A 16,358-nucleotide genomic window follows, 5' to 3' on the forward strand; every position below is an offset into this window, starting at 1 on the left:
AGACTCATCTACCCGAGTTCAAATCTAGCCTCATACACTTACTAGCTGTGTGCCCTTGGCAAGTCACTTAAAACTGTTTACCTCAGTTTCCTGATCTACAAAATGAGCTGGAAATGGCAAACCACTCCAGTACTTTTTTTGCCGAGAAAATCTCAAATGGGGTCAGGAAGACTAAATAACAAAATTAACAACAGGCATGACTAATGCTTTATAGTCCAACAGTATGCAGACTACAAATTCTCCTGATGTGGCTTAGCCAAAGTACAAAATAGTCAAGAAATACTTATTAAGTGACCACTCTATGACACTACTGTGTTTAGCCCTGAGAAAAGGAAGAAAGAAAGAAAGAAAGAAAGAAGGAAAGAAGGAAAGAAAGGAAGAAAGGAAGAAAGGAAGAAAGGAAGAAAGAAAGAAAGAAAGAAAGAAAGAAAGAAAGAAAGGAAGGAAGGAAGGAAGGAAGGAAGGAAGGAAGGAAGGAAGGAAGGAAGAAAGAAGGAAAGTCCCTGCTGTCAAGGAGCTTATAATCTAATGGGGGAAAATAATGCAAAAAAGGAAGGTGAAAAGGGATAGGAGAAAGAGGGCCACCAAAGGATACCCATCAAGGAGGCATGATGCTCATGGAGACAAAACCAAGCAGAAGAGCTGATAAGAAAGGAGTGAACCTTCTATAAAGGAGTGCTTTGGGAGGAGTTTCTTGCTCAGCCCTCCAATTAGAGGGGAGAGACAGCTGAGGTTGCTGAGGTGTTGAGTATGATGGCTGGATCTGTGTCTATGATGATGATATTTTAGGGGATGAACTTATCCTGGGGGAGACGTGATGTTTACGGAGTAGCAGCTGATGGAAAATGAATAGTTTAGCTGGAAGGTTCTGTTGATATTCTTCAGTCGCGTCTGACTCTTGGTGACCCCATTTGGGGTTTTCTTGGTCAAGATACTGGAGTGGTTTGCCATTTCCTTCTCCAGCTCACTTTACAGATGAGGAAACTGAGGTAAACAAGGTGAAGTAACTTGCCTAGGGTCACACAGCTAGCAAGTGTCTGGGGCTGGATTTGAACTCAAAAAGAGGAGTCATCCTGACTCCAGGCAGGGCACTCTATCCACTACGCCACCTAGCTGAGTTCTGAGTCCTCTGTAAAAGAAATCTCCAGGTGGTATTTATTATTCTGCCCTCCAGCCCACCTATCAGAAAAGGGAGGTAAAATGAATTGAATTGCTCAGGCTAGATACAACTAGGTACCTCCAGTCTCCAAGTGTTGTTTTTCCTTCTGTTGCTTTAGCTTATTTACAGAAATAAAAAGTCAGCTAGCTGGAATGGAGATAGAGCATTAAGTCTGAAGTCAGGCTGACTTGAGTTCAAATCCTGCCTCAGATACTGACTAGCTGTGCAACCCTGGGCAAGTCAATTAGCCAACATCTGCCTCAATTTCCTCGTCTATAAAATGGTGATAAGAATTGATCCTATCTTCTAGGGTTGTTGTGAGGCTCAAATGAAACAGCATTCGTAAAGTGCTTTGCAAATCTTAGAACATCGTACAGATGCTAGCTATTATTATTAAATGTATTAAAGACAAGATAGGCTTATTATGCTTTTAATTCATAATAATGAACCTATAGAAGAGAAAGAAATTCAAAGCATGCAGTGGAACCCCCTTTGGTAGAAGAGGCATTTCTCAGCAGGCTGTAATCCCCCATCTCCATCATGTCTCAGAAACATCTTCATCCTGTAAGAACTCTTCAGCCCTGGAATTTATACTTGGTGACTACTCTGCCCGTGTGATGGGACGGCTCCTCCCAGAACTTTCATTTGCCCAGGCCTCCTTTCTTACCACCCTTCACTGCAGACTTCTCCATCAGCCCTCCTTCCCCCACCTGGTCGCTTTCCAATTGTATTTGTATTCCCAATGCCTAACAAAGGACCAGGCGCACAGTAAGCACTTAATAAATCCATGTTAACTGACTGAATGTAACATATTGGTGGTCTTAGAGAAATCCCAGAAATGGAAATGTCACCAGATAAGTGATGAAAGAGTTGAATTGTCATTCTACCTTGGCATGAATTGATTTAATTCAATTCCACAGACATTGCTGTATACCTACTCTTTGTAAGGGGCCTGAGCTAAGTGCTAGAGGAGATAGAAACTAGGTCCACCTGTCTCCATAGAACTCACAGTCTAACGGAAGAGAAGTCGTACATGCAGATAGGGTAGGCTGCTGATAGAATGACGGGCCCAAGTCACATATACCTGAGTTTAAATCTGACCTCAGATGCTGATGAATTGTGTGACCCTGGGTAAAGTCCCTCAACTGCTGCTGGCCTCAGTTTCCTCATCTGTAAACTGTAGATAATGATAGCACCTACTTCCCAGGATTGTTCTGAGAATCAAAGGAGGTGATATTTGTGAGGTGCTTAGCACACTGTTTGGCACATATTAGGTATTGTACAAATATTAGCTGAATCAAACATAAATAAATAAAGACGCACAAAAATCCTCAAGTGAAATAGGACACAAGAGATGGATGAGAGGCAAAAGGAAAAGGCTATCTGTGGTTCAAGGAAAGAAAGATGATTCACGGCCAGGAAATCAAGGAAAACGTACTGATGGAGACAGCGAGTGCTCAGAGCCTTGGAGTGTGATCATCAGCAGAGATGGTGGATGGAGGGGGCCAAGCACGCCAGGCACGAAGGCCTAGACTGACCAAAGGCACTGAAGGAGAAAAAGAGAGAATGTGTCTGGGGGACGTTAGGTGAAGTTTGCCTAGCTCATGAATGGTGCAGAAAGGGAGACTCCTTAGTTACAGCAATAATAGTTAGCATTTGTATAACACTTTCAAGTTGGTCAAGTTCTTTACATACATTATCTCATGTGACCCTCATAACCACCCTTTGGTATAGGTCTTCCTATTATGCTCATTTTGCAAAAGAGGACACAGAGGCCCAGGGTCACCCAGTTCCCTTAGTTTATTTAAAATGTTTATATAAATGAGTTCCCTTCATTTATTTTCAGGTTGCTTTCTAATTTGATGTTACTTCCACCCAGGGCCAGGATAGCTGCATTTGTGATTCTTAACTAGGGTTGGAAAATTGATCTCCTTGTGTGAATGAATGAATGAATGAATGCATGAAATTAATGAAAGGAAAGCATGTATCCTTGGCACATTTGAACTTTCACTATCACAGATACAACTTCATTTATCACAGAATAAATATTTATCTTCAATGGAAAGTAAAGGCATTACAAATATGTATATTTATAAAAAAATTAATTTGCTGTCCACAACCCCCTGAATTTTGCAGCCTAGAAGGCTGCCTCCTTTGCCTATTCAGTCACACTTTTCTTCTACCTTTGTTATGTTATACCCTCCCCCTGCCACTTACCTTGAGGAGCTGATTCAACACCTGAAGTGGGACAGAATTCTCTCCCCAATTATTTCAGCACCCTGGCACCAGCTCGTGAATGCCTGGGACAAGTCAAGTGAGACCAAAGACAATGGACTAGCAGAAAAAGTAGGTGAGTCATTCACCTTACAGACTCTTTGTAGGAGAAGAAAGGGGAGTAATGTCATGGCAGCACAAGTAAAGGCCCTATGGGAGGTGGGAAAGGGAGACCTCTGAGAGATTTAAAATCACAAAGCTGAGAAATAGGAAAGCAGAGAGTTCATGAAAACTGGAGCCAGGAGAGAGAGAGAGAGCACAAAATTTAGAGACAGAAATGGATGAATGAAGTGTGATAAGAAGATTATGAGAAGCTGAATGCAAGGAGTGGGCTGGGAGGTAAGTGAGTTCAGCAGCGTCTTGGAAGGAAAGGGTAAGAATCTTAAAGTGATATCCAGATGGAGAGGAAGTCAATGGTGTGAGTGCCAAGGAGAGAGAGGAGATGTGTATGCAAGGAGAGAAAGAGCAAAATATTGAGTGGGGTGCACAGCTGGATCTGAAAATTGGGCCCTTATATGTGCCTGGAGATTTACTCATAAGGTTTTCATGTATGCATGTGCATCTAGCCTTTCTGGTTATCTAAGGAAAACAACTGAATGAGCTACACAACAATACACATGCAAGATTTACTTAATTCTGCAAATTGAGGAAATTCAAGCTCAAGATCAAAACCCCTGGTGCAAAGGTTCTGTCTTGCATTGGCAGAGGGAGTTTCCTCTACCAATCTGGGAACACCTTCTAACAAGGAAATCACAGGTCCAAGCCTTAACCCTATCCCTGTGTTCTCTTTGTCTCTCCTATTAGAATACGATTTTCTTGAGAGTAGGGATGGTTTCCTTCTTCCCATTAGTGCCCTCAGGGCCTAGCACGGTGCTTGGCACATTCGGGCACTTATTAAATGCTTGTTGATTAATTGATTGCTTGCCCCAACTCTCTTTAGTTGATTTTAGTTAGAAACTTAAATTAATTTCCCAGGCCACAAGACACCAAATAACAACATGGTAGGTATTTCCTACCAAGTTCAGCAGGGTATTGTAACCTAGATCTTAGATTCTTTATTTAAATAGGTCCATAGTTACTTGGTCATTGGGAAAGCAGGTGTGGCCAGGGAAGCCCCGTTATTAAGGAAAGAGACCTTGGGTTCCTAGACCTCCAGCTCTCTTTCATAGAGGCCAAAGCATATTTTTTTAAACGGCAACATTCTTGTACCGGTTAGGAACCAGAAAAAAAAACTTCCTTCATGATGCAATGCTACTTGTGAAGAGACAGGGGACCATTTTTGAGATTTATTTTGCTTTGACAGAAAAGTAGGGAACTATTATGTGCCCAAGGAAATACTTAAAGGGACAGGTTAAGAAGCCCAAGACTTTTCAGGAAATGATGAATTTTCTTACACAAATCAACATTTTAATTATTCATAATAATAATTCATAGTATGCAATGCTTCAAGAATTGCAAAGCATTTGCCATAATTATTGCATCTGGTCCTTTTGTGAGGTAGATGCTTTTATTTCCCCCATTTCAAAGATGAGCAAATTGAGGATGAAAAATTAAATGACTTGCCTAGTCTAGAGAAGGAAACGGCAAACCATTCCAGTATCTTTGTCAAGAAACTCCCTCAAAATGGGGTCATGGAAAGTCAAACAAGACTGAGACAACTGAACAACAATAAGGAGTCATCCCACTTGTAAATATTCAAAGTATAATTTTAACTCGGGTCTCACTGACTCTAATTCCAGTACTCTATTCACTAAACCTTTATGTCTTCTTTCTTCATGTCTTCCCTCTCCCCTAATCTCTGGCATTTTGTCTTGATAGTTAATAGGTATATGTTAACTATTGTACACTTGTATGTCAGCCTATGTGAGGCATGTTCAAAGGAAATCTCTATGACTTTACAAAATGCTTCAGGATGGGGTAACGTACACATTCACTACCCAAAAAAGCGAGACACTGAACCCCTACCAAGTGTGAGGCTCTTTTCTAGGCCTGTGGGCATCCCAGTATGAATGAGAAATGGATCTTATTATCATGTACCTTACAATCTAGTAGAAGAGATAAGACATGTACACAAATTACTTTGATACAGGGCAATATGTGATAAGGCTGTATGAATCATACGAAGTGCTGGAGGAGAGGGAGATCATATCTAACCACAGGGCTCAGGGAAGACTTCCCAGAGGAGGTGGAGTTTGAGATGATCTTTGAAGGATGGGCAAGATCCTGATATGTGGAGACGTATTAGGGCTTCCCAGGGAAAAGGTGTAACATGGGCAAAGGTACCAAAATAAGCATGTGTCACTTACCCAGAAGAGAGAAGCCAATAAAAATTTTCCATACATCTGAATGGGCAGAATTTAGCTGGAATGGTTTTTCCTCAAAGGATTTTTCAACCCAAGTCATAACCTAGAATTTTTAAAATTAGAATGGACCTTAGAGAACCTTGAACCCAATCCCTTCATTTTACAGGTGAGGAAACCAAGACTCAGAAAGTTCACTTGTAACTGATTATATCACTGGTTTTCAAATCTAACCCAGAGGTGGGAGAGAATGGTAGAACCTGTAAAGAAAACATTTCACTTTCAAAGTAATTTTCAGAGAACAAAGATCAAACAGCTCAGTGGTCAAAGCGTAGATAAGGGGGAGACCGGATTTATGAATTGTGTTCAGAGTTTGACCAATGAGTTATGTGAGAGTTTGACCAATGGGGCTGAATTGCCAGTGTAGCTGAATCAGTCTGTGGTAATGCCCAAAACTATTTGTCAAATGCCCACATAATCAGGCTACTATGCCTGTTGCCAAATGAAACAAGTGACTAAGTAAATCAAAACGAACTTTTCTGTAGCTTGCATACCAAAACTACAGGAAGTGAAGTATAATACATAATAGGCCTCCCAGATTTTTTATTACCTTTGTATAGCATAGTAGGTGCTTGGTAAATGTTTGATGGATAAATCAATGAATGACGGATGAGCAAATATGTAAATGAGAGGATGAATGAATAAGTGAGTGAATGAACATACTGTGACAAGCATTGGCTTAAAGTAAGAAGACCTGAGTTCAAGTTTAATACTTACTAATTGTGTGAGATAAGACAAGTCACTTGAAATTACTTCGCTGCTGTGAAGATAAGTTTCTTTCTCTGGGAAATGAGTAATAATACGTACACTGCATTGAGGTAGAACAGTGGATGGAGCACTGGGCTTGGGGTCAGGAGGACCTGAGTTCCAGTCCAGCCTCAGACACTTAGCTGACCCGGAGTGAGGCACTTAACTTCTATCTACCTCAAGTTCCACAACTCTAAAATGAGGATAATACTAGCACCTACCTCCCACAGATGTTATGAGGATCAAACAAGATAATGTTTGAAAAGTTTCTGGCACATAGTAGGTGCTTGTTCCCTTCTTTCCTTCCTTCCTACTCCAAATAATTCAGCAAATATTTATTAAGAGCTTACTATACAAAGTTACTATGCTAGCTTGGGACACAAACATAAAAAATAATACTGCTAGTCCTATGCTACCAAACCAGGCCCTTCCCGCAAACCAAGATATTTTATAACTAGTAATTTCTGAGATCATTGTTAGTATCAAATAAGAGAATTTATGCTAATGAGTTTTGTTAGCATAAAGGGTTATGTAATCTGAGACTTTATTATTATTCTTGATTCAAGATTATAATATTCTACATGCTCTATTATAAAAAGGAATCTCCATTCCTTTGATTGTTTTTGTGCAACTTACACTAATAATGTGGGTTATAGACCAATACGCTTGGGGTTTTGGTTACCTTGGGAGATATTTTATTTTAGAACTGACCAAGATTGCTCATTCTAATCAGGAATTTTCCTTGTATTTATGTACTGCAGTTGATCGCTCAGGAAACATTCCAAGAAATGTACCAAATCCGCCTTTTTGCTATTTGTAGGAATTTATCAAAATTCATGATGCAACTCCTAACCTGGAATGGTCTAATGTTTCCCCAAACTGTTAATTCAGCACTTGACGTATCTTGGGAATTGAACACCATATTGCGTTATTAACATCAAGAAATTTGATAGTTAAGAGTTTCCTGGCTGTTGCCAATGCTCCAAGTCTTATATCTTCTTTAGAAACCATTAGTTTTCTAGTAACTTTCTTTGTTTTGAACTCTGAAAACATAAAAAGTAAATGTGAATCAGCCACTTTAAATTAAATATGAGAAACAATTACATTTTGACAATTTAATTGCATTCTTCCCCAACATGGCATTCTAAACAAGATACCACATGCATTTAGCATGCTGATTATAGTTTTAGATTGTTTTGCAATTAAGAAAGTATCCCTAAAAGAGATAAAATAATTGGTTGACTAAATTGTTATTTCTTGAGGGAACAATATTAAGAAATGAATGTCGAATGACTATATCCATAATAATTAGCTTTTAAATCACTGCTTAAAGGTTTTAGGTTTATAGCCTTCAGAATTGTATCTGCCATTAATTCTGGGGTGTAGTATTTACATTTTTAAACTGACGGGGGCCAAGCAGACACTGGGTCATTCTCCCTCTCCACCTCATCCTGTCATAGCTGTCAACTCCTTGGGGTAGGGGGCTTGTCTTGTTTTTTTTTTTTGCACTCATTTCTCTTCCCCAGTGTCCCCAACACGTTGCATAATCTCACCTTGCTAGACATAACACAGGTACTGGATAAGCCCCCTATAAATTGTCAGGGGAGTGAGTGAGAAGCTCTTCCTGGCCAAGACTTTGTAGCAGAATACTCATTGGTTTCAGGTGGTAGGACTGCGCAGGGGTGGGGAATCTGCGGCTTACTGCACTTGAGGACCCAGAGGGCCACATGTGGCCTCAAAGCCACAGGTTCCCTATCCCTGGGCCAGGGGAAGGCATTTTCTGCCTTAGCCTGTGCAATGTCATCTCTCCTGTCTTCAATCCTATAGCAAAGTTAACAGGAACGGGCTGGTTTGATAATATAGGGCTAGATTCTGACTACTTTTATTAGTATGAAGAAAGAGTTTCAGGGAGAAAAAAAGGTTTAATACTCAAGATGGGGAGGAGAGTAGTGGAAAACTCAGCTTCTAGTCCAGGGATGGGGAACTTGTCACCTTGAGGCCACATGTGGCCCTCTAGGTCTTCAAGTGTGGCTTTTTGAATCCAAATAGTTTGGATTCAGTCAAAGGGCCACACTTGAGGACCTAGAGGGCCACATGTGGCCTCAGGGCCACAAGTTCCCCACCTCTGTTCTAGTCTAAACAAGTTGCAGAATCCCGTGCCCAAATTCCACATATTTAAAATATACATGGAGAGGAAAAAAAGTTAAGCAGGTGCATAGCGTACACACTTTGGAGGACCTGGGGGGTGGGGATAAGTAAAGGCTGCAGGTGCTTTATAAAGCAATTTGAAAGGCTTGTGTTTTCTCTGGATCATGGAAAGTGGAGGTAAGATGTGATCATGAAGCTGATTGTGGGACCAGGATATAAAACCCAGGGTGGGTATTATGTCTGAAGAATTAGGGTCCAAAATGGATTAAATTCTTTTCAAAGCAGCATTGCCTGGGTCTGTTCAGGTGCTTTTCTGGGCTCCTTTTCTGGGAGTCATAAAGCTCCCAGCTCCCTCTTGTTACCCTTTCAAATGTCTGTTTGAACCATTAATTTCCCATTGTTACCAAGATAAGTTCTGTACAGCATTGTGTGCAGAAATTATAAATGAAGATTAGGCTGTAGCCTGCTTTAGCAACCAATAGGAAGTAGAAGGAGTTATAGCGTATTACCTCCAGTCACTGTTTATAGCCATCCATCCAGTCTGATGAGTTTTATTTAATTTTCTATAAGATATTTCTCTTTTAACTTCCCCCTCCCCCAATAGAATTCCTTTGGTGGTCAGACATCCTTTATTTAAATATCCATAAAAGACAGGTAAGAGTAATTATTTTCAAAATTGGAAGTGAGAGTAACCTGGCCTATCTTTGTACTTACAATCAGTGACACAAGCCATCTGCTTTTTCTGTGAGGCCTTGTGCTCCAACAGCAGACATATTGCCAGGCCCTGGGATGTATTTTCTGTATCCCGCTGACCAGTTCAGCACAATTTCTGCTCATATGTCAAACTCTCTCTAGCCTGTTAAACCAAGTTCCCCACCAGCTGTCAAAAAGAGGCACCAGACTCTATTATAACGTCCCTTAGCACTCTCTGCACTGCGAACTCTGTGCTGGTGGGGTACCTGGCTTTGCTAAAGCGGAACTGCAAATGGGATTTGTGAAATAACATCACCTTTCCTAACATCTGCCGAATGTCCTACTAGCTAGTCAAAGGGGGAATGTGGAGCACATCAAGTGACCGGGACATACCTTTGATTTTTCCTAGGGACCCCATGCCAGGCCTGTTGCCCGCCAACTGACTCTGACTTTGATGAGATGCCCCAACACTCACCAGGCCAGGGCTGGCACCAGAATGCCCTTGGGAACAGGGCCCCTGCTGAGACAGTGGCAGGGAGCAAAGATCATTCTGCCTTCCTGGGCAAAAGATTTGTCACCTTTCAGTTCCCTTCTGCGATCTCCCAGTTTCTCATAAAGGAAAGAATTACATCACAGGAGCAAATCCGCGTGGTGATCAAATTAAGTGGAGAGTAACCAATTACTCAGTGAATCGAAACTGTATGTAGAGGGGGAAAAATCCCCTGGGTAATTCAGAGCAAAAAAAGACCCTCCAAAAACCACAAACCAAATTGTATGAATTATTTAGTTTATCTGCCAGTCTAGCCTGGGTTCACGGGGGAGTTGATGATTCTCAACTTCACTTTGTGTTGTTTGGACCTGGCAAAAGACCTTAAAAACCAGCGCCAACCAGTGCAGAATAGATCCTTGCCTAATTACCTTAGAGGCTGGCTTTCGGCTCTGTTGAAAGGCCAGGCTTTTGATGTGATTCGATTGCCAGGAGAAAGGTATGGCTGGATGGATCCTGAACAATAATGGGCAATTATCAGCATGACTCCATGAGCTAAGTAATAGAGTGGAAACTCGGGGGTTGTGGGTTTAATTCCAGTTAGGCCGCTAATTCCCTGTGTGACTGGAGTAATTCACTTACCCTCCCTCTTCTCTACCTTCCCCTCCCCCCCAACATTTGTCTTATCTGTGAAATGGGCCTAACAGATCTCAAACCCAAAGAGTGTTTCTGAGTCGATAGAAATATAATAATCCTTGTAATGGTACTCATTGTGTAGGCACCTGTGGATGGTGCACTCTAACTGTACTTTGTGACCCAGTGGTTGTTGCCTTGGATGTGGAGTCAGAAAACCTGAGCTCAAATCTGACCTCCCTCAGATACTAGTTATACTAGTTGTGTGACCTTGGGCAAGCCACTTGACTTCTATTTGCCTCAGTTTCCTCAAATATAAAACAGGGATAACAACATCTGCTTCCCAGGGTTGTTGTAAGGATAAAATGAGATGGTATTTGTAAATTGCTTAGCACAGTGCCTGGCACGTAGGTGCTTAATAAATGCTTGTTTTCTTTCTTTCCTTTTATTCAGTACCATACACACACACACACACACACACACACACGTACTATATATTTTATTCAGTATAATATATATATATGTATATATATAGACACTATATATATACTTTATTAAGTTCATATATATATATATGTATGTATATATGAGAGGGGAGGAAGAGAGAGACAGAGACAGAGACAGAGACAGACAGAGACAGAGACAGAGAGTCAGAGTCCCAAAGGTCTTCCTGTAGTTTTGGGCTTTAACAGATTAAACCTGCAATAAGACCTTTGGGACACCCTTTATTTTGTGTAAACTTATCTATGTACATGCTGTGTGTCTCTCGCCCTCCCTCACCACCCTCACACTCCTAGCAGCATTCAGGGGCCTGGAGATCAGAGACAGATTAGCTTTTATCTTTGAATCCTTAGCCCCCTAACTTCGGACTGACACATAGCAGGCCCTCAGTAAATAAATGCTCGTTGAATTAAATTGAATTGAACTGAGTTGAATTGAACTGAGTTGGAAGGTTTGACAGGTGTGCTTTGTATTTAGGAGCCAGCTGATATGGCCAAAAAGCACCAGCCTCAAAGGAAGCAATTATAGAGAAGCCAAGTAGGAAGGGAAGCGAACATGCATTTATTAAGCACCTACTATTTGCCAGGCACTGTAGTAAGCACTTTAGGAATACTATCGGGGGCAGCTAGGTGGCGCAGTGAGTAGAGCACCAGCCCTGGAGTCAGGAGGACCTGAGTTCAAATGTGGCCTCGTACACTTGACACATGTACTAGCTGTGTGACCTTGGGCAAGTCACTTAACCCCAATTGCCTTGCCGAAAAAAAAAAAACAAATAAAAAAATAAACAAACAACAGGAATAGTATCTCATTTTATCCTCACATTTTACCAATGAAGAAATCGGGGCAGGAAGAGGTTAAGTGACTTGCCCAGGGTCACACAGCTAATAAGAGTCTGAAGCTGGTTTTGAACTCAGCACTTCTTGATTCCTGGCCTGGTATTCTATCCATTGCACTACCTAGCTGCCCGGTGGTAATAAGATTCATATGAAGACAAGTAAGTAACCAGGATAGAAATGTTGGCCCTGCAGTCAGGAATTCAATTCAATTTAATAAACATGTATTAAATACCTACTATGTGCCAGGCACTGTACTAAGAGGCCTGTGTTCAAATCCTGCCCTCTAATATTTATAAGCTGGATGGTCCCAGCTGAGATTCAGGTAGTTTATTTAACTTCGATGGGCCTCAAGCAACTCTTTAGAGTCATTTTTACAGGTATTTTGAGGGGTTTGGGGGAGAGTGCAAGCAAGTCCTTGCTTTTACTCTGCCATATTGGCTCTGCCTCCTTCAAGCAACTCTTTAGCATTTATCTATTAAGTCACTGATGGTTATGAATTGTCTTAGTGTTTCTTCACTCAGAGAAAATTATGCATGTTTAGCTATTCTTGTGTTAAGGCTGACAACCAAAGCAGATATTCCATTGTACCCTTACACTTCTTTTTTTTTTCTCTTAACAATTATTTTATTATTTAATATTTTAGCTTTCAACATTGATTTCCACAAGATTTTGAGCTATAAATTTTCTCCCCATTTCTACCTTCCCCCCCACTCCAAGATGGCATATATTCTGATTGCCCCTTCCCTAGTCAGACCTCCCTTCTGTCACCCCATTCCCCCCATTCCATTTCCCCTTATTTTCTTGTAGGGCAGGATAGATTTCTATGCCCTATTCCCTATATATCTTATTTCTCAGTTGCATGCAAAAACAACTTTTTTTTGAGCATCTGCTTTTAAAACTTTGAGTTCCAGATTCTCTCCCCTCTTCCCTTCCCACCCACCCTCCCTAAGAAGGCAAGCAATTTAACATAGGCCACACATGTATCATTACGTAACACACTTCCACAATACTCATGTTGTAAAAGACTAACTATGTTTCCCTCCATCCTATCCTACCCCCTTTATTAAATTTTCTCCCTTGACCCTTTTCAAAAGTGTTTGCTTTTGATTACCTCTTCCCCCTATCTGCCCTCCCTTCTATCATTTCCCCTTTTTTATCCTCTTGCCCCTACTTTCCAGTGGGGTAAGATACCCAATTGAATGTGTATGTCATTCCCTTCTCAGGTCAAATCTGATGAGAGCAAGATTCACTCATTCCCCTTTACCTGCCCCGTCTTCCCTTCCAACAAAACTGCTTTTTCTTGCCACTTTTATGTGAGATAATTCACCCCATTCTATCTCTCCCTTTATCCCTCTCTCATCCCTTAATTTTATTTTGTTTTTTTAGATATCACTCTCTCATATTCAACTCACCCTGTGCCCTCTGTCTATATATACGTATATTTCCTTCAACTACCCTAATGTTAAGAAAGGTCTCATGAATTACCTTTACACTTCTAATCAAGACTACCTACTTTAATCAGTATTAGCCAACTTTTCAAAGTGTAGGGATTTTTTTTCTACTTTAAGTGGCAACAGAAGCATCCTTGTCCTCTTCCTTCCCTAAAGATACCTTTCCAGTTATGTTAGGTGGGAAATCGGGATCAGATGGAAACAGATTCTCCCAATCCAGTATTTGAAATGTTCACCATTCCCTCATCTCCCCATGGACAGGAAAGACTAAGTATCTTGGAAGTAGTTGACTCCAGGCTGAGATTAGGAAAGGAAATTTATAATTAATTTTTATTTTTTATTAATGCACCTTGAGAGCTTGTTCTAACAGGGGATCACAGCCACTCATATACCCTTGACCCAAAGAGCAGTATATCTCTGTTGTGGGAGGTTGTGAGCATACAACTTCAGAAATGACACACATTAGGGACTTAGCATCTCAACTCAATGCTAATCAATCAGCTTCTCAACAGTTATTTATTAAGTGTCTACTGTATACCTAGTATTGCATCAGTGTGTTTGTGGATGTCGATAGCTTTGACTCCAAAGCATTTAAAAATAGGATTGGATTGAATGACAGTTATGGAGAAGGATTTAATGTACAAGTGTTCTTTTAACTGAGCAACCTGTGCTCACTACTCAGTATGCTAAAAATAAGAAAAGACTTAGTAAAAGATATCAGCTATGGGGATTGGGGCAGTGTGGATGCTAAGTGCTAGATCTCCTTAGAACAGATTCAGGTCTGGGAAAACAATCATAAATCCACATCATATGAAATAACCTATATAAAATGCTCCATAAACTTTATAGCACTACACAAGAGCTAGCTTTTATTATATTTATTTTTATTATTGCAAGCCACCTTGCTTTTCCATAGATTTGGTTAAAACATGAGACCCAATAGTCAAATTGTGACCATCCCCTCCTATGGGTATACGTATATACATACATTATAGAGATATGTTTGTATATACATATTTTATTCTTGTTTAGTCATTTTTAGTCACATCCAACTCTTTGTGACCCCTTTTGACATCTTGGCAAAGATATTGGAGTGGTTTGTCCTTCCTTCTTCAACTCATTTTGCAGATGAGTTGAACTCATCATCAATTGAGGCAAACAGAGTTAAGTGATTTGCCCAGGGTCACACGGCTGCTAAGTGTCTGAGGCCAGAATTAAACTCAACAAAAGGAGTTTTAAGACTGCAGGCCTAGCACTCTATCCACTGTGCCATCTAGCTGCCCTGGTTTGTATATAAATGTATAGACATATGTATATGTCTATACATGCATATATGTATACGTGTATATATATATATACACTTGTATGTATATACATGTAGATATATATATAAAATACTCGTGTCCCCAAAGTGTTAAGATATTTTTTTGAAACACCTTACACATACACATACATTTATATTATGCCTGTTTCTTACTGTAACACTGAAAATTTTAAATGGCACTACACCACAACACAAGCTTTTAAATGGTGCTCTACTTTCTGCTCTTCTCTACCTCCCTCTCCCTCTCCCTCTCTCTTCCTCTCTCCATCTCCCAGTCTTCTCTTCTCTCTATGCCCCCTCCCTCCTTACTCTTTTAGCTTAGCGGGGCTCCATAGCTCATCATACTTTCCACCACTGGCATGTATTTTATTAACTTCCATTTTCTTTGGAAATAAAACAGACCACTATTATAATAAATGGTTTGTTTTATTGTTTTAATGACAGTTGATGAATAATTAAGGAACCTGTTAGAAGTTAAAACAGAAAAGGGTTAGAAGGAAATTAATAAATGACCTCACAAAACTCTGCACTGAATTATCATTAACTCTTAATTTCCCAGAAATAATCATGCTATCTTAGTTTTTTGGGTGCCATTAACTTCATTAAGAGTGAACCAGATACACTCTTTGAATGTTTGGTGATATAAAAGTCTCTAGAATTTCAAAATTATTATTACTTACTAATCTCTTAAAGTTAGATAGTATTATATAACCCCTTTGATTCCCAGTATGTGGTCATATGGGTGTGAGGGAGAGATTTCAGCGGGGCCAGGGTAGGAATAGACTCATAGTATGAGCAGGCAGAGGTCAACCATAAAGCAAGCACCTACCGTGTTCCAGGAACTGTGTTAAATGCTGGAATGCAAAGCCAAAAATGAAACAATCCCTACTCTCAAAGAGCTTATATTTAATCAAGGGAGACAACATAGGTATGTAAATATATAAATAAAAATAGAATAAATATAAGATAATTTAGGGAGGGAAGACATTAGTATTTAGAGAATGAAGAAAGGCTCCCGGCTTCCTTTAAGTCCCAACTAAAACCGCACTTTCTACAGGAAGACTTCCCTAACCCCTCTTAATTCCAGTTCTTTCTCTCTTTTAATTATTTCCTGTGTATCTTGTATGTAGATTGCTTGTATATATTTGTTTGCATGTTGTCTACCCCATTAGATTGTGAGTTTCTCAAGGGCAGGGACTATCTTTTGCCTCTTTTTGTATCCCCACTATTTAGCACAATTTCTGGAATATAGTAGGTTCTTAATAAATGTTTGCTGATTGATTGATGTAGAAGGTACTGTTTGAGCTGAGTCTTGGAGGAAGGTCAGTGACTATTGATTAAGGTGTTGGAATAAAAGGGTCCTGGCAATTTGGGTGCCTGCAAGCAAAAGCCATGATCGTTAGTCCTGGTTGTCAGTCCTTGAATTGCATGAGTCAAACATGAGTGATGGCCAAAAGAGAACTGGGTTAAAATCAGGGACACTAGCAGGAGGTGAGGTCCAGGGCTCAGTAATCAAGGATTTGATCCCAATGGTCAATGAGAATTCTAGTTTGCTGTGCTTGTCTTTACATGCACATGAGACAAGTTAAACCTGACACCACCTCTAACCTCCCCCAAACTCCTGTTTAGCTAGAGAATTCCCGTCATACTGCTACGACCATCCCTATTATCTTACACAGCAATTGTGGACACCACACAGTCGTGGGAAGGGAAGCAAAGTTCCTATTTGCTAAAGGGAATATTAG

This window comes from Trichosurus vulpecula, chromosome 8 (genome assembly GCF_011100635.1).
Source record: "Trichosurus vulpecula isolate mTriVul1 chromosome 8, mTriVul1.pri, whole genome shotgun sequence".
Lineage (NCBI taxonomy): Eukaryota > Metazoa > Chordata > Mammalia > Diprotodontia > Phalangeridae > Trichosurus > Trichosurus vulpecula.